We start from the raw sequence: 19411 nt of genomic DNA on the forward strand, positions 1-19411 counted from the left end.
TTACAACAGTACAAGATGAACTACACTCTACGTAATCAAACATGAAGTCAAGGATTTAGGTGAAATCTGCAAAAATGAATTTCTCAGGATCAACTGCTTTTTCTAAAGAGAATTCACTTCATGCAAGTGGAAAAATAAAAAACCTGATGTTTCTGAGGAAATGCACAAACGTAAGTAATCAAAAAGAAAAAGTATACAAAAATAAACTAAGGATGTGCATTAGTAATAATGTGATCAAGATTTTCTTATTTTTATATATTACACCATTTCAAGATATGTTAGAAATATGCAGAATGTCAATTTCGAAAAGATTCAGCTTTCAAGAGATAAAGCCCTTAATTTCAAAAATGTAATAAACGTTAAAAAAAAAATCTCTCCCACACACAAAACAGTAATTTTATATGCTGAGAAATGTTGTGTAAAGTGATTTATCAATTTCCTCCTACAAGATCAAATATATATATATATATATATATATATATATATATACACACACACACAGGGTGATTCAGAACTCTTGGGCCAAACTTTAAGGGGTGATAGAACACACCTAAACAAGCACTTTTCATCATACAATGCATGGTCCAAACTCAAGCGGTGAAGTGCTAGGGGTTAGCAACTACTGTGTCAGGAAATGAAGAAATACAAGAATGACAGAGGAGATTTTAAACAATTGCAGAAATTACAGAACATAAATTAAAGAATTTTATTGAACAAATTACAGAAACTGCTCAAAAGAGCGATCGCCAACATTAATGCAGGCTACACACCTTCGACGTAGTGATTGGCGTACATTGGCAAAAACACCAGGCATTTCTCATACAGCAGCAGCGGCAATAGAAATCCTGGCAATAAGGTCCTCATTGGAATCGATGGGGCTATCGCAGATCAGGCTTTTCATATGGCCTCATAGGAAAAAGTCCAGAGATGAGAGATCAGATAATCGTGGCAGTCAAGCGATGGGACCACCCCAACCAATCCATTGTCCTGGAAATGTTGCATCCAAGGCGTGCTGCACATCTACGCTGAAATGGGGTGGAACCCTGTCATGATGGAACCACATACGTGTTTGAATGTTTGCTGGAACAGGGGTTCAGTAATTCTGGAAAGACCTCTTGTAAAAATACATGGTACGTTCTCCCATTCAGTCGTGCTGGCAGAAGGTATGGGCCAATCAAATGGTCATGTAAGATTCCAGCCCAAACATTTATGGAGAAATGCCACTGGTACAAATGTGGACGTGTGGCATGCAGATTTCTGCTCGCCCACACATGATAATTGTGGGTATTAAAAATGCCCTCACGTGTAAACATGCATTCCTCAGTGAATAAGACGTGCATCAAAGTCCGGCTGCACTGCAGTCTGCTGCAGGAACCACTGTGCAAAATCCACACAGGCTGGTAATCTGCAGGTGTCAAGACGTGCACCCTCTGTGCATGGTTGGGGTATAATCGTTTGTCTCATAGAACTCACTACGCCATTGATTGGGGGCACAAGTAAGGCATGGGAAATTGCTCGCCTGCTACATTCAGGACGATCTGCAACCCACGTAAAATTTCCTCTGTAACACGTGGCACCCTCACACTCCTTGTACACTCTATATCTTGCATGTCGCTGACAAAGGAGCCCATTTTGCACAGATACCGGTGCAATCGCTGAAAGGTTTTACGATCAGGCACACGTCTGGTCAAAAAGCGCTCTTGGTACAGTCTTTGGGTTTCCCTCGTATTCCGGTCCGTAGCTCCGTAAATGAAATAAATGTCAGCCTTCTCTTGATTTGTGAAAGAATCCATCCTTTTTGCAATCCACGGTAGAAATAACAACAACTGCAAAAACCAGCGCTTATAAGTGCTCACTGGAAAGCGCCCTCTAGCACTTCACCACTTGAGTTCGGACCATGCATTGTATGATGAAAAGTGCTTGTTTAGGTGTGTTCTATCACGCCTTAAAGTTTGGCCCGAGAGTTCACCCTGTATGTATATTGTTGTACTGTTAAACAACTAGGTTCTTGCTGATTGGTCTAGTCAGCAAGAAAGAAAGTTTTGGGTGTCTGTTGAATCAAAAATAGAAACCACACAAAAACCATATTCAACAAGATACAATATTTGAAGTATCAAATTTAATTAACGAATTCTTTGAAATTAGTAAAATAATATCAATTTTAATTCTGCTCCTCTTCTGCAGAATCTCTATAGAAATGTACAGGGTGATTCATAACTCTCGGGCCAAACTTTACGGCGTAATGTACTATAGGTTCACAAACTTTTGTGGGCAGGGGTAACACAAAAAAAAAAATTACTGAGAAAGAAAGTGGATGACCATAAAATTGGCTACTTGTTTGGCATTAATTCAATTTAATTTAATTCAGTAACTATGAATTAAAATGCTCTGCCAAAATTCCAATACCACTAACAGCAGAAGCAACAATACAACAAGGAAAAACATTATAATCAAATTCAGTTAAAAAGTTGTTTTCAAACTTTAGCCAACCTCTTGCTTTCTCAGTGGCTGGAAGATAATTATCTAATTTCTCAGTCATGGAACTCACAGAATATCAGCTGACAACCTTGCAGAACTTTTAAAAGTTGATATTTTTTTGCAAGAAGTTGAATGCAGTATTTGTGTATCAAAACATTCTCTCAGCATTTAGTGTTAAATGTTGAGAGAAAACTGATAATGCAAATGAATTTTTTCTAAAACAATCATACCCATAACTTAATATCCTTTTCTTATGAAGAAATGGGCACTCATATTTGCCTCCACACAACAGGTGGTGATTAAATGTGGCATCAGTCCAAAAAGTTGTCTAAAAGGAGAAGGGAAAAAAAAAATTACTGCATTAGAAATTTCATACTGAACACTAGTTCTCTTAGAAAATTAATGTATTACTTATATACATACAATATTGAAAATGGCATATAATGTTAAAAAGAAAATCAAACTGATTTATATAAAAATCACAAAGATGTCTATAATATTGCTCAAGAGAACCACATTATGAAAACATAAACCAATTTTTCTATTAAGACAAATTTTCCCACCATGTTTTTTTCTTCTGGTAATGAGCAAAAATGGAGAACATAAAATGAAGAGTGCACACTATATATAAGGCTGTTAATATTTCAATAAAAATCGTCATCAAACTCCTAACATGTATCCTCACAGGGGAGGAGTAGGTATACAGGATATTATGATAGTACTACATGAAAAAGTTACATCATTGCTATCTTCCTATCAACAAATATAATATATATAAAACATATAGAAGATAGGTAAATAACTTCCTATCAACAAACATAAGATCTAATAATACTGGAGTCTAGACAGACTCCAATATTATTAGATCTTATATTTCTATTTTTTAATACCATCTGACTCATACAATCTGAGACTAGCTCTGCTAACACATTTCTGAATACCAATAATATCAAGTTCTTTCAAAATATCCTCAATTTTTAATATGATACTGCCATTGATGTCATCTGTTTACTCTCCTAATATTTCTCAACACTCATATCTATGGTCTTCAATCAAGTGTTTTATTTCTAACCCAGCTCTCAGATACATACACTAAAATTGATCTTGACACTTCATATACGATTAGTTTAGTGTTTTGATTAATTTCTCTCTTATTCCATATAAATTTATTTAATTGAATACCTACAATACCAACTTTGCTAAGTTCACTGTCTATTTCTATATTTAATTTGCCATCTTCACTAAAAATTGTACCTAAATAGCTGAAATGTTTTACTTATTCTACAGGTTCTCCATTTACAAAGCAGCTGATATTTTAACCTATTTTCAGAGTCTTTGTCTTTTTATTGTTGATTTTCATACCGAATTTATTACCACAGTAATTCTTTAGTCAGAGAATACCAGAGACTTGTGCTGGATTTATTTAGAAGTATAACATCATCTACATAAAGTAAACAGCTCAGATTACCATCTCCAATTCTGATATCAGGTTTAATACCACTTTCCTTCATAAGGAGATCCATATAGATGATGAATAATAGTGGAGATAAGGTACATCCTTGTCTTGCAGCTGAATGAATATCAAACCATTTCATGTACCTCCCACAATTCTAAATGTCGACTTAAAAATATAGACGAGTTCCATTTACACCATATAACAGTAGCATTTTGAACAGCATTTCTCTTGGAACCTTGTCATATGCCTTTTCCAAAATCTACAAAAATTAAGTACAGTTCATTGTTATATTCCCATGACTTCTCAACTATTTGTCTTAAAGTGAAAATCTGATCCTGACAACCTCTATTTGGCTTGAATTCTGCTTGTTCTTCTCCAAGCTTCTCTTCCACAATTTTTCTGATCTGTTTTCAAGTATATGTACATAAATCTTACTGGAAACACTCAGTTGGAAAATACTTCTTTAACTTTCACATTTCCCTTTTTATAGATGGGTACGAGAACTCTACTCCAATCATCTGATCATATGACCAGGCCCTCTGAATTATGCAATGTAGCCGTAAAACTTTTATATTTCAATAATTGCCTCTGTAGCACAATTGAAAGAACAGCAGAACATTGTGGCCTTCTACTGGAAAAGACCTGAAAATGGTAAGGTGTTGTGAATGCAACATGTATGCTTGGGGAGATGTTGAGAATATCCATGTGGAGAGGTTTAATAGGAGAGATGAGAGAGTGGGTATGTAAGAAGAGTAACATACTAATGGACTATGTGAGAGGTAGTAGGTTAAAGGCAGAATGAGAGATCATGAGCATAGCTACGGAAGCAAGCGAGGTTGACGGTAAGGTAGTGTGCAAGAAAGACAATGTGGTGACAATAACAGTAAGACAGCATGCAAGACTGGTGGCAAAAAAAGGAATGAGATTAGCAGTGGGGCTAGAAAAGGGGAGCATAATATTGTGTGCAGTAAGATAGTGAGCTTGAATGGCAGTAAGAGTGTGAGTAGCATGATAAACAGCATGAATGGCAGTGAGAAAGTAATTGAAAAAATGAAAGAATAGTTGAAAATGAGGGAAGAAATGAAGCATTTGTGGAGTGAAATGCAAATTATAGATTTACATAGAAGAGTGAAGAAAAATGGAATGAAAGATGGCCATGTTAAAGAGTTATTGAATGATTCAAGAGTAGCTCTGTATGGAAAATCAAATTCTAGAGGTGTAGTGAATGAAAAGATGCAGAAAAATTTGCTTTCCTGGAGAGAGAGAGAGAATGGGCAGTGATTGAGGCACAGAATATGAGGAGTAAAGTGAGCAAAAAAAAAATTGATAGCAGTAGTGGGAACAAATGATTTGCTTGTAAAAGAAGAAAATTTGAGGCTGAACATAAGGAGGTTACTAAGAAGAGTAAATATAACAGTGTGGGAGGAAAGGTAGTCAGTGAGTTGCCCAGGTATGAAAATTATGAGTTGAATTGATGAGCAAAGAACATGAATGGTATGCTAGAGGAGCTGTGCAAGGAAAAATGAGTACATTCTAAATGTGAGAGATGAATCTGGGGAATGAATGAACTGTATAACTCACAGGCTGCATTTAAATGGTTTTGGTGTGAGTCAGCTGAAGACTGTTGCTGGAACTGCAGTGAACAGAAGATCTAAGGACATAAAAAGTTGTTGAAGAGCAGAGAAATAAGAAATAAGGTAAAAGAGCTTGCAAATGGCAATGTGAGTTATGTGAATGAAGGTCATGAAAGAGAGAGGGGGGGGGGAAGAAGCACAAAATGGACAACAGGCCGGGCAGGAGACTGCATGAGGAATGTGTGTACTGGATTTTAGAAGAGAGTGTGAATGGACAAGAAAAGCTTGAGATGGCCTCAGATATGAAGAGAATGTGAGATGACTGTAGGACAAATGTGACAGAAAAGAATGGCCAAGGGAAAATATGGAGGAGTCATATCTGGTTCTATGGGCACAAGTGATGCCCATAGAAGAGGTGAGCTATTATGTTTGTACATGAATACCACATATATCCAAAATAAGAAGAATACAACTGTTGCACTCATTGAGTTCACCAGTCCAAAAACTGTTGGAATAAGTAAGACATCCTGACATGAATAGAGATGGAAGGATATGTTTTTTGTGAAGACAGACAGGGCAGAAAAAGGAGAAGGAGGCTGTTGATAGTAGCTGAGAAGTTATGCCCATTCAAGGTGGAGCAAATAGTGGCAGTGGTTTCAAGATAGTGTGGTGTGGACAAGATAAAATATTTAGTTGGATGTTGCTATAGATTCAGTAATGCAGAGGGCAGTGAGAAGGAAATGTATAAGTAAATAAGAAAAGGGCAATCATTATAGGTGACTTTAATTATGGTAATATAGACCAAAATGAAGGGAGAATATCTGGGGGCAAAGAGAATGAAACAGAGGGCACACGATGATCAAGGATTTTAAATTTGATCATCTCACCAGAAGATATTGTAAATGAAGTGTCAAATCTTCCTCCAGCTTGTGAAAATAACCATTAAGTGATCACCTGGATGGTGGCTAGCCATGAGAACTTCTGTGAAAAAGAGATATATGTGGAACTATAAGACTGGCAATTATGACAAACTCAGGAGATGGCTTGCAGCTATACAGAATGAGAAAGTGGATGGGAAGGAAATCAATGCTGCTTGGGCACTACTCAATACCACATATATGCACAACAGATTATGGAAAAGATGCAGAAGACTTTGATGTGTACAAGTAAGGATATTATCATTCCATTGTCTAGGTTATGATCAGATCACATATGGACTACTGTGCACAGATATGGTAACCTGGGTTTCAAAAAGATGAACAAATACTCGATAGGGAGCAGAGATGATTGACTAAGGCAGCTGCTGATTTCTGGAATGTTAAGTATGAAGACAGAATGCAATTTGCAGTCTTTTAGGGCAAAGTATGATGAATTGTGTATGTGTGTGTGAGAGAGAGAAAATGGGTGAGACAATGGCACCTCCTGCAATGAGTCTTAACTTTAGCATTCCTGCTTACTAGCACAAATACATGCCAATAATTGGTCTGAGTTCATTAACTATGCTTATGTCACAACTATATCACTGACACAGATTAAAATATGCCATAATTAAATCAGACAATAGTTAAAATGTTCTCGATATTTTGGCTTATTTTTTTTTTTAAATACTTTTGTCTCTCTCTTTTCTTAGCATGCAGGCAAAGTTAAAAACTTAATGAGCTAAAAAAGTTGGTAAGGGGGTTATTACCAGATTAATGTGGATGAGATTTGTCACAGAATGGGTGGAGACAGGGAGAACAAGAGGCCATCCCTGAAATTTGTATAAGTAAGATGTGAGCAAGGAGGATGTCTAACTAAGACATCATTATTCAAGGACTGAAGGTCAACTATCCTGTCACATCCATCCCTTAATTTACAAAATTAAATAGTGCACGGAAATCTCTTTTGGAAGATGAAAATTTATATTATTCTATATATGATTTCTTCCAACTGTTTCACAAATAGGAAAAAAAAACCCAATTATATTTCGTTAATTACAATTAAAGCTATATATATATAATACCATGGATTGTTTAAAATTTATTTAAAATGCAGTGAATACAGAATTCTGAAATGTTAATTGTAATAAATGGTCAGGTTAACACAGAATAATCCAAATCATGTTGAATAGTGTTGATTATGACAAATTTAGGAGAAAGCTTGAAGCTATGCAATGGCATAAAGCCGTGAAAGGGAAAGATGTTAGTAGTGCATGGGAGATAGTTCAGGAGCATCTAGAGGAAGCAATATTAAATTATATACCTGAAGTAAAGAGGGTAAATCAAGTAGGAGTTAAATGTGGATGAGTAGTATCATTAAGTATGTGCTACAAAAAAAAAACTGAGGTGGAGGGAATATAAGAAGAAGGGTAACCAGCATGTTCAAGAGTCAGGCAAGAAGGGAGACCAGCATGGTAAGAAAGGTAAATTCAGATTGCGAGAAGAAACTAGCAAAGCAGGCCAAAGGGAATCCCAAAGAGTTCTTTCATTATGTAGGAAGTAAGATGAAGAGTGACCATGGAAGAATAATCCTAACGAGTGCTGATGGTGACAAGGAGACAGAAGCAAATGCAATAGTTGAGTTACTGAGTGACTGCTTTGCAAGGGTATATCATCCAAGTGAAATTAATGCTGTGACACATATGAAAGAGACTGATGTGGGAACAGAGGTGAATGAAATGGAAGTTCTTAAGATAGTGCAGAATCTCAGCGTAAAGACAGCTGTGAAATTAGATGGGATATCAGCTTGTGTTTTGTGAGAATGTGCAAGTGAAATGGCCCTGACTAGGCTCTTTAATTTAAGTCTCAGTTCTGGTAATGTTCCAAGGGATTGGAAAGAGGAGAAAATAATTCCTTTGCATATGGGAGGTTCTAGGACTACAGTAGCAAATTACAGACCAATCAGTATCTCAGAAGTACTGGTAAATTGGTCAAAAAGAGAATTCGAAAATAGGTGGATAATAATATGATACTCTAAGAGAGAGAGAGAGGCAACATGTACTATCGGGGGGGGGGACCAAAAACATACTAACTAAATGACGTTTCTTTATTAAATGGCCTTAATTTGATAAAGAAGCAGTAGGTTTCTTTATCAAGTTAGTTTTTGGTTTTTCAGTCAATTAGACTTCACAGTTGGCTGGAAACAGGCCAGTGATGGCAGTATCCCTTGTATGGTGATTGTCGTCATGGACTTCATTGGATCCCTCTCATCACCACTGAACACATCTTGACTGTTTTTTATCTGGGTGATTGTTTGGGACCAGGTGTTGCTCTATGTGGTGACATTGGTGAGGGATTTATTTTATTTATTTCGTGTGCAAACTACAGAAAATGTAAGAGCATACATATAAATGATTAAAAGGATACATTTAAAGAATAGGGATTAAAAGCTTACATTAAAAGACAAAAATGCCACTTACATAAAATATTAAGCAAAAACATAAAATGTCAAATTTCACTCATCCAGTGACTAATATACTTTAAAGCTGTTTCATTACACTGCATTAAATCTTCTCGGGTACATACATTATTAATGTCTATTAAGCAGCATTGCAAAAGATGATCCATGGTTTGTGTTTCACCACATGAGCAGCTGTCAGAGCCCCATCTGTCCATATTCTGCTGTGATCTGCCCATTCCGGAACAAAGTCTATTCAGTATTTTCCATCTTTGCCAGTCAAGATGTAAGCCGGAAGGAAGAGATTCATTTAAGTTCAGAGCCTCTGGAGATTGTTCTTGCCACATTGTTGACCTTGTAGCTTTTATGGAATCAACCAACGGTTCTACTGAGTGAATAAAACTTTTCCTTGATCTTAGCCTCTTATGTACTGCAACATGTCCATACAAATGATGCCGTTCATCATTTAGTTGTTGTTTCCACTCATATCTACTCTGTAGTCCTTCTGATGTGAGGAGGTGCAATACCAGACAGTGAGTATAGATGGTCAATTTTTGTAGGCTTAAGGCAGCCGGTAATGTGCTGACATGTTTCATTAAGAACCTTATCAATAATTTTGACATGTGATGATCTTTCCCAAACAGGGCTAGCATACTTGGCTGTTGAAAAGCAGAGTGCCAGTGCAGAGGTGCACAGTACTTGTGGATTTGCACACCACCAAGATGATGTTAATTGGCGCAGAATATTATTATGTGTTTGAGTTTTAGCTGGTGTTTTCTCTATGTCTCGCTTATAATTTAAGATCCTATCTAGTGTAACACCTAGGTAAGTTGGATTTGGATAATTGACCAGTTTCACACCATCATTCCATTCTATATTCAACTCTCCCCTCGCCTCCCTATTATTGAGATGGAAAAGACACATTTGGGTTTTACTGGGATTTGGTTTCAGTTGGTTTTCCTTATAGTAAACTGTAAGGGTTTCTAGTTCTTGTGTGAGCTGCTTCTCAATGTCATCAAAGGATTTTGCTTGATAGGCTATTGCGCGGTCATCTGCATATAAGAAGGTTCTTGACCGTGGCTTTATAGGTTGTCATTAGTATACAAATATTGAAGGGGAGGGGAGATAGCACACTTCCCTGAGGTAGACCATTTTTCTGGATACACCATCTGCTCTTTTTTCCTTGAGAATCAACAAAGAATCCCCTGCTGAACAGCAGCGACCTAAATATCTCCACTAACCGATAGCTGTTTGTCATGCTGTAAATTTTGACTAATCTTTCTAAGATTTAGTGTGTCATATGCTGCTGTCAAATCTATAAATACAGCTCCTGTTGCTAACAGGTTAAGTTAAGTTTAGTTAAGTTTAATACTTGTCCAGTGCATGATCTTCCTGGTCTAAATCCTGTCTGTTCTTTTATCAGCACTTTCTCTATTCTTGGACTTAGTCTGTTCAAGATTAACTTCTCATACAGCTTCAGTGTTGTGCATTTTAGAGCTATAGACCTGTAGCTCTTTGGATCCTCAGCAGGTTTACCCAGTTTCAGGATAGGTATTACTTTCGTTTGCCTCCATATGCTGGGTATTTTTAGCAAATTTTCAACAAAAGTTGAAAAATGCTAACAACCACTGTTGCCTTTTCTCCCAGATTCCTTAGTATCTCGTTTCTGATATCATCTATACCAGCAGCAGCTTTTCCTATTTTTAAGGCTTTTAGGGCATTTTCTAGTTCCTCTTTAGTAAATGATGCTTCGAAGAGATTATTTTCTGAATCCCTAACTTTTTAATATACCGTATATTATTGCGTATAATGCAAAAAATTTATGGTCTAAAGTTAGGGTTCGCATTATATGCGGATCTTAAAAAATATCCTAACATCTTATTAGACTTGCACACACAATATATACTACCTAATGCCTATGCAACCAAATCTACTTGACCCACTCGCATTCGCGACCGAGCACGCATCATATCTGCGCATAAAGCCAGTAATGTAAGTAGTGCTAATCCCGCCTTCTTGGCGGGATATTAGCACAGTTATATCGGTTTAACCACAGATCATTTTAAATATTATTCGTTAAGCAAACCTAGCCTGAAAATGAGCCAACAGAAACATAAACGTTCATCTTTTGAAGCAGGATTTAAATTGCGTGTCATGCAGTTTGCAGAAGAACATAATAACAGTGTTACTATGAGAGAATTTGGTGTAGCAGAGAGTAATATTAGACTTTGGCACAAGCAAAAAGACAGTCTTGAAAAAAATCCCCAAAACGAAACGTGCCCATCGTGGAGATGTAGCATCCTTTCCAGAACTCAAAGAAGAGCTAAATGAATGGATTTTGACGCACGACAAGATGGCATTATAGTAACAAGAAATGCAATTCGTTTTCGAACTCTACAACTCAAGAATGGTAAATTCAAGAACACACCAGGTATTTCATCTTTTCTTGCTTCGGCTGGGTGGTGCAACAGATTTATGGAACGCAAAGCATTAACATTATGACACTGAACAAAAATTGCGCAGAAGTTACCAAAGCAGCTTGAAGAAAAAGTGGAGTCCTTCCATAAATTTATCATAAAATTACAGAAGTGTCACTGATATGAACTTTCCCAAATAGGCAATATGGATGAGACGCCAATGTACTTTGATATGCCTGGGAATCGAACAGTAAACTCAGTTGGTGAAAAAGTGTCCTCATAAAAACAACGGGACATGAAAAAACTCATTTTACCGTTGTTCTAGATGCATGGCAGACGGAACCAAATTAAAGCCGACAGTGATATTTAAAAGGAAGAAAATTCTGAAGCATATGAAATTTCCACCAGGTGTCATTGTTCGTGCCAATCAGAAAGTTTGGATGGATGAAGAAGGTGCATAATTGTGGCTGGATCAAGGTAGTTTGTTACATCCAGGTAGTTTGTTACGTCATCAACAAAGCACGCTAATCTGGGATATGTTCCGGGTGCATTTAACGGAGGCAAGCAAGGAGAAAGCACGTGAGCTACATACAGACCTAGCAGTCATACCAGGTGGTCTAACTTCCGTTTTGCAGCCGCTTACTGTCAGCTTGAGTAAGCCGTTTAAAGATCACTTAAGTGAAAAATGGAGAGAATGGATGTCATCTGGTTTGAGGAAGATGACAAAGGGTGGGAATTTTCAGAAGCCTGAGATCACCCCAGTCACCAGCTGGGTTAAAGAAGCATGGGATTCGATACCATCTGAAATGATTCAACGCTCATTTCTTAAATGTGGAATACATAATTCAATGGATGAATCTGAAGATGACGTCATATACGAAAGCGAGGATGATGCATAACAAAATGGAGAGCATTATGACAATGACGACAAATGCTACACTGATGACGCAATTCCTATAGATGAATTTATAAATGAAATGTTTGATGACTCAAAAGATGAAGAATTTAAAGGATTTTGACATTTTGTTTTAAAATAAATATTTCTTTCGTTAATTCATATTGTTTTATTTATAATGTTAGGGAACAAGATTAACAGATCGCGTTATATGTGAACATGGCATTTTAGGGCTAGTTTTCAAACAAAATTTCTAGTTCGCATTATATGCGAAAATATATAATCTTTAGGTATTTTTCCCTCAGTACTTGGTTTACCATTCAGAGATAGCTGAGTTACAATTTGGTTTGCATTTATATTAACTTCGGTTGCTGCTGTTGTGGGGTCACCAGATAATTTTTTGAGTAAGAGCCAGGCTTTCCTGCTACTGTGCTTCATATCTACTATGCTTGCATCTCTCACCAATTTTCTAATTGGTGAGGGATGATGGATATGAACTCTTTCAGCAAGACACAACACACCCGATGTCACAAGCCTTGTACTGTGCAAACATTGTTTGAAGAGCAAGCAGTTATCTTGTTCAGAGAAAGCCTAAGATGCTGTTAGGTAGGTGATCACAATGTTTTAATTGCTATACGTCAGACTATGTGTGTTAGACGTTAGATGACATCATGTGCTTAGTGAGTTGCTGTTCCTTTTATTGTTTTGTTTATTCTGATATAGACATCATCCTTAGAGGAGATAGTCTTCAAATCTATAACAAACTTTGTGGATGCTCTCTACTTGAATTCCTTCTTTAAATAATTTCCTGTTTACAAAGTTTTGCTATAATGATAAGTTTATTTCAATTTAGTAGATTTTTGCAAAAAATGAACAAATTTCTTGGACAAGTATATTTTGTGCATAAGACCAGAATATTATTATTATTATTGTTTCTGTACCGGCACCATGGAGTCCAAAGAATTATTCCGGGAGACCCCAGACTATCTACATAATCCATCATACCTCTCCTTCAACCCATTAACAGACAACATGCTCACAACAATAGTGGTAACTTATTCCATTCATTCACAACTTTCCAATTGAAAAATATAGTCCTTGCATCCCCTTACTAACCATACCTTTACTCAACTTCCAGGGATGACTTCTTGTTCTGTACCCCTAGCAAAATGCTGAAACATTTCCATCAATTCAATAAAACCCTTTAACTAACTTAAATGTTCCTATCATATCCCCTCTTTTTTGTATATCAACCAACTTTTTCAATCCCCCCCCTCCCACACACACAAAATCTATCCTCACAGCAAACATTCACTATCTTGGTCGCTCTCCTCTGAATCCTCTCCACATGAGAGAGACCAGACTTCAGAACAGTATTCTGGATGTGGACATATCAAGACCTTATAAAGAGAATAACAACTTCCTTATATCTAATTGTTAGTGTGTTCTTTAATAGCCAAGTAATCTTATGAGCTACCTTTATCAATATGCCCTCTAAACTTCAACACTTACCACCCCCCCTAAATCCCTAGCTTTCTCTGTTTCATGAAGTACAGTTCCATCAGGGTAATACACAGCTTGTAATCTCTTTATCCCAAAATGCATAACTCTCCACATTAAACTGACACACTTTATCTTTTGCCCATACTGACAGCCTATTTAAATCATCCACATCATCTTGATTAGCTATTTACTCTACCTAATTCTGCATCATCATCAGACAATTGAATATTTCCTTTCAGATTATTTCCTGTATCATTTATGTATAAATTCCTAGCACAGAACCTTGCAGCACACCACTAGTCACCTGCTTTCTCCTGGATTCTGCCTTTTCATATAACACTTTTTGTTATCTGTTTAGCAGTCATCCTCTTATCCACATAACAAGCGTCATATCCATCCCTATTTGTTTTAATTTGCATAACAGAATTCCATGTGGTATTCTGTCAAATATCTTTGCAAAATCTGGCAGAATCATCGTGTAGCTGTTTCCTTTACTCATCTCAGTTACTCTATTATACAAATGTTGATTAGATTTTAACAGTATAGATGCGAACACAGATTGATAAGAAAATAACTATTTATTAACTTAAATGCTAATATTTCACTGGTATTACATCCAGCATCTTCAGAGCACACAAACACAGTTTGTTAGCGAGACAACTGTAATACAGTGCAGCAGTGGGACTAGTATGAGTAATTGTAGTGTGCAACACAACGACTAAAGTCCTAATTAGGTGCCATCTAAGTTTAAAAAAAAAAAAAATGAGAGAGAAAAAACAGATATTAATTTGGTCTTAGCATGACTTCTCCCAAATCTTTGGTAGATTTATACAGCCATACTTGTTGAGGTTTGGAGTATATTTCGAGGCTTCTGTTGATTCCAGGAACAACCTCTCTGACTTGTAAAAGCTTCTGTGCAGTACTTTTGTTTTGTTTTTTTTCAATTGATCCTGTGTGCAGGGGTATCCAAAGCATGGTTTGCCAGACCTGACTTGCCGTAGCAAAAGTGCCAGATGTATTTTTTGTGTTCATTGAGGCGGATGTCCACAATTCTTCCTGTCTGTCCATGGCAGGCTCTATTATACAAAGTTACTAAGGCATGACTGATTATTCACAAAGCCATGTTGCCTCTCTCTCTCTCTTAGAGTATCATATTATTATCCACCCATTTTCGAATTCTCTTTTTGACCAATTTACCAGTACTTCTGAGATACTGATTGGTCTGTAATTTGCTACTGTAGTCCTAGAACTTCCCATATGCAAAGGAATTATTTTCTCCTCTTTCCAATCCCTTGGAACATTACCAGAACTGAGACTTAACAATAGAGCTTTCAGCTTACCTGTGTAATCCTTTTGGTTAAGCAATACTGTAGCGTTCCCTATATCAGCTTTAGTGATTATTATTTTCTTGTTTTTCTTTAATTCTAATACAGATTTAATTTTCTTACTGGGAACATTGGCTTTCGGTGGTTTAGCTTTGGTCAGAACACAAGCCACATCCAGTCTAATATTGTTGGCGACGTGGTTTGGAAGGTGTATCTCGCATTCAATTCGTATACGACATCTCGTGCACTGCAGCGGAGAAAGAATTTTAAAAAGTTCGAGATTGACACATCAAAAAATTTGAAAATTTAAAAAAGAACTTGATCTCGAAACCACAACTTCCTACCGAAACGGTAGTCAACCTTTCGTCATTTAGTGTGAAACCTGAAGCACTCGACGCTCTCGCACGTGGCCATAACTTCACCACTGCACACAGAAGAAAACCTGCTGAAGATATTATGATACGAATTGAACGCGGGATACGGCACCTTCCAAACCACATTGTCAACGATATTAGACTGCACGTGGCTTGTGTTCTGATCAAAGCTAAACCACCAAAAGCCAACATGCCCAGTAAGGAAATTAAATCTCTACTAGAATTAAAGAAAAACAAGAAAATAATAATCACCAAAGCTGATAAAAGGGAACACCACAGTATTGCTTAACCAAAAGGATTACACAGATAAGCTGAAAGCTCTATTGTTAGATCGGGCTACTTACCTCCCCAATGAGTACAATCCCACCAACTCACAAATTAGAAAACTACACAGGCTCCTTAAGAAGGTCACTTCTTGGCCTGTGGAAATCACTAACAAATTAAAACCATTTAACTCCATCCCCCCCCCCATATTTATGGACTCCCAAAAATACATAAGGAAAGTGTGCCATTACGTCCTATAGTGGATGGCATTGATTCCCCCACATACAAACTAGCTACACATTTGGCCAAAGCTCTCTCACACTATACTGGCAACACACCTTCACACATAAAAAACTCAGCCCACTTCAAAGCCAGCTTTGAAGTGGGCTGAGTTTTTTAGTGGTCAGTTTTGATGTCTCCTCCTTATTCACAAATGTCCCACTCAAAGAATCCTTAGAGCTAATCCAAGCTAAATTTCCTCCCGATATCACAGCCTTGCAGTTCACAATGAACTCAAGCTATTTTGTTTGGCAAGGAAAATTCTACAAACAAATAGAGGGGACAACCATGGGTTCTCCACTCTCCCCACCCTTGGCCAACTTTTATATGGAGACTTTTGAAGAGAAAGCCTTAAACTCTGCCCCACAAAAAACCAACCATTTGGCTTTGCTATGTTGATGATGTGTTCGCTATTTGGCCACATGGCTCTGATGTGGCCAAATATGTGGCTCTGATGTGGCCTTCCTAACACACTTAAACAACCAACACCCCAGAATCAAATTCACTCTGGAGGAGGAAAAAAAACAACTGCCTTCCTTTCTTAGACATCAGGCTGGTGGGTGACACATTAGTCACCCACCAGCCTGATGGAACCCTGTTTTTCTCAGTCTATAGAAAAACCAACCCATATAGGCAGATACATTCACCAACAATCCCATCGCCCCTCCTCGCAACAATATGGAGTCATTAAGCCATTACACAACAGGGCTAAACTTATCTGTTCAAATGACAATGCCTTAACCACAGAACTAAACCACATTCTCAACACTTTCTCAGCCAATGGCTACCTCCCCCCCCAAAAAAAAATCCAAAAAATATTGAAACCAGTAAACCACATCCCCCCCCTCCCTTACAACAAGGATTGCTCTAAATCCATCACCATACCCTATATCCGAGACACCTCGGAAAAAATTACAAAAATCCTAAAAAAACATGCCTTAACTTCTTGTTACAGACCATATAAAAAATTAGCATCCATTATCCGCTCTACTAAAGACCGACCCCCCCCCCAGACCTACCTAGCATATACAAATCCCTTGCAGCTGTAAGCTGTCCTACTTTGGTCAAACAGGCAGGACAGCAAATATCAGAATTTCAGAACACAAGGACTACATCCGGTTTCACCAATACAGCCACTCTGGTCTTGCTGACCATGCGCTGGAAAACTGCCATAGAATACGGTGGAAGAAAGCCACGATAATACGCCGTAGTAAATACAAATATGAAAGGCTTTTCATGGAATCAGCTTCACCTTAAAAACAATCCAAACCTCAACAAATTTGGCTGCATGAGACTTCCTCAAATTTGGGAAACCAACATCAGAAGACCTTCAGCCCAATCGCCCAAGCATACCAACATTGCCTGCTAGGGTGCACCATCAAGACTTTAGGAGAAATAATAGCTTCTGTTTCTTCCTCACTTACTGTTTGTTGTGCCTGCGTGCACGTGTCTTGTTCTTAAGTTCCTTGAAAATGGCAATGTGATTGAAGTATATTAAAATTTATTTTAATGTACATCCAAGTTTACATTGTAATTTCCTTAAATTATTTAGTAAAAAAAAAATAATAAAAAATAAAAAAATAAAAATAATAATCATAATAACCAATATTCCTATTAGGACTGGTTGCTGAGTCAATAAGGTTTCACAAAAAAGATTATGGATTTGCATCCCACTATGATATAAATGTTAGTGATCTTTAGATGATTTTCCTCTCTAATCACAACACTTTGCTTAGTGGAATGAAAAAAATCACCTGGTATCCAGAAATGGATTCCTGAATTATCTAAGTCTCAGTCTACCCATTGTACTAATGTGCTTTTTTCTGTGAGTGAGAACATTTAAAAGATATTGAACAACAAAAATCATTGCTCCTCGTATGAACAAAAGTATATGAAACTGCAACAAGTATGTGAAAACAGTAATATGTTATGTTTCTGATAAGTGAGCAACTTAATAAATCTCTAAATCACATTAAATTTTTTTTGCTGTTCACTTTTAATATAGCATCATTTTCCAATTACAAAATTCTTAAAAAATAAACAATAAAAGTAATAAAATTTAAAAATACTGTGTTCAGTTGTGAATCTCCTTCTAAATAATTTCTTTTCTATCTAGTTTTAAATATCAAGATAAAAACAAATGTTTTATCAAGCTTAGTTTTTAAATATATAAATAAATACCAATAACAGTCAAATGTGAGGCTGGGACATCATTCAATTAAACAATCTGGTTATCTAATCTTTTACTGATTAGGTAACCAGAGAAAACTGATGAGTCGGCAACTATATCAACCTCAACATAGAAAACAGGGCACCATTAATAAAAAAGAAATTGGAGGAACTACTAAAATAGCATATTAACACAATTAGTTTTTATCAAGGTGAAGAAAATAAATACTGCTTAATAATAACTAAAATTATTCCTAAAATTTCTGTTACAGGCATGAATTATTCATTACTAACATGTTTCAACATAAACATGTACATGAAAGAATACACAAAAAATATGACAATTCTTATTACGTTATTCTTGACAGTGATATCTTTGAGCTGGTCCAGGATAATACAAAAAATTAGCATTTAAATTAAAGATGCCAAGAAATTATATTCTTGGTTTAGTCCTTCATTCAAGTGTAAGCAAACAAAGTTTGCACATGAAGTAACTTCACAACTGGGCAACTCATACATACAGGCTAATAACTTCGCATCAGTTGCCAGCAAAGGTTGGTCGATTGGCAGAGCCTCTGCTACTAACGGCTTGCAAAAAGTTAAGCAAGTTTGAGCACGGTTAGTAGTTGGAAGGGATCAATCGTTCGATGCCGTTGGCACAGTCTTTGGACTCCCTGGAAGTGTCACATAATAATAATAATGCGAAGCACATATCCTTACGGTCATATATAATGCTATGCATTATGGGAAGGGTCATCATCCAGACTGGTATCGACCTATATTGAGGCATATTTAAGTGTGGGAATACCTCTCCAAAAACTTGTGAGATCCCTCAGATTACCCAATAATGAGTGATCCACAGGATCATTTAAATCATTGGTAGTTCCACTCAGCAGGCCCACCCCATCACCCTCAGCGGTGGTTCTGCCCATATCTCAGGGAAAGCAACCACTTCAGCACAAAAGCACATCAGTGGGAGCCAGACCCAGAAATGATACCAATGCTGAAGTAACGCAGAAGTCATATTTCCATATACAAGTAACCAAAAGGTGTCACATACTCTGGATTAAAGATAGATGTTGAAAGTTTTTCCACTTGGTTATACTATAAATTAAAGATGCCAAGAAATTATATTCTTAGTTTAATCTTTCATCCATGTGTAAACAAACAAAGTCTGCACGTGAAGTAACTTCATGACTGGACAACTTGCATATAGAGGCTAATGACTTCGCATCACGTAGTGTTTCATAGCATTATACATATCCTTACGGACATGTATAATGTCCATAAAGATATGTATAA

At 36.9% G+C, this 19411-nt stretch overlaps 1 protein-coding gene across 6 annotated transcripts in view; it reads right to left on the reverse strand.

Annotated features, from left to right (window-relative positions):
- Tlk (Tousled-like kinase) overlaps positions 1-19411 on the reverse strand; it is a 641803-nt gene that overhangs the window by 579152 nt on the left and 43240 nt on the right. For all 6 annotated transcript variants that reach the window (XM_090394231.1, XM_090394230.1, XM_090394235.1 and 3 more), the window contains exon 3: positions 2709-2806. The gene's annotated coding sequence lies outside the window, so the exon portion shown is untranslated. The remainder of the gene's footprint in view (positions 1-2708; positions 2807-19411) is intronic.

The sequence above is a fragment of the Typopeltis vanoorti genome, chromosome 6, assembly GCF_054136105.1.
Source record: "Typopeltis vanoorti isolate ZY-2024b chromosome 6, IOZ_Tvanoo_1.0, whole genome shotgun sequence".
Lineage (NCBI taxonomy): Eukaryota > Metazoa > Arthropoda > Arachnida > Uropygi > Thelyphonidae > Typopeltis > Typopeltis vanoorti.